Consider the following 936-nt stretch of genomic DNA (forward strand, 5'->3'; position numbering starts at 1 on the left):
TATATATATATATATATATATATATATATATGAGATCTGATCAATAAGTATCTGGACTGTTGCCATAATAACAAAGCTAAAGCACAGTGAAACCGCTTGGTACAGATTAATTTTGAATTCATGTCAATAGTGATGAATGCTCTGGGAGATCCACAACCAGAACTGTGATAGAAAATTGTTGAATCACCATCCGTGAGTTATCAGAGGATGTGCAGATTAGTTACAGTTCAGTTCAGTCCATTATCACTGAAGATTTGGGTATGAGACACGTATCTGCCAAGTTTGTACCAAAACTGATTTCAGCTGACCTAAAAGACACTTAGGTTTCAGTTGCACAAGATTTCCTTGATTGTGTCAAGAATGATGAAATCTTTTTGAAAACTTGCCAAGCTCTCGACAAAATTTAATGCAGATTCTTTGCTCAGCTTTCTCTGTCATGGTCAATGTGATGATCACGTGCTACACATGTTCCTTCCAAGCACTGCTGTAAACAGCGGAAGTGAGCTAGAATGTTTAAACTTAGTGTACGTGCACAGCAGAGTTCAAGGTCAATCTGTGCCAAGCAGCTTCACTCCTCATGCTTTAGCTTCATTGCTATGGCAGCAGTCTGGATACTTATTGATCAGACCACATATGTTGTTCTTGGCACTCCGTCACTTACGACGTCGAGGGTTCCAGTTGATCCGATCAACGGAACAGCCTGCTCGTGAAGAGCACTCCACAGACACGTGTACCCTTAACATAGTTCTCGGGGATACTCAGCGTGACACAGTGCGACAAGGCTGACCTTTCGAATTACAGGCACAACAGAAACAGGAAGTAAGAGTGAGAGAAAGTTGTGGTGAAAGAGTACAGTAGGGTTCGCCACCATCCCCTGCCGGAGCCTCGTGGAGCTTTCAGGTGTTTTTGCTCAATAAACACTCACAACACCCGGTC

The 936-nt window shown here is 42.4% G+C and overlaps 1 protein-coding gene across 2 annotated transcripts in view; it reads right to left on the reverse strand.

Annotated features, from left to right (window-relative positions):
* The window catches only part of LOC106867806 (protein amnionless), a 95,988-nt gene that overhangs the window by 69,557 nt on the left and 25,495 nt on the right, over positions 1 to 936 (reverse strand). The gene's annotated exons all lie outside the window — the stretch shown is intronic.

Source organism: Octopus bimaculoides, chromosome 16 (assembly GCF_001194135.2).
Source record: "Octopus bimaculoides isolate UCB-OBI-ISO-001 chromosome 16, ASM119413v2, whole genome shotgun sequence".
Lineage (NCBI taxonomy): Eukaryota > Metazoa > Mollusca > Cephalopoda > Octopoda > Octopodidae > Octopus > Octopus bimaculoides.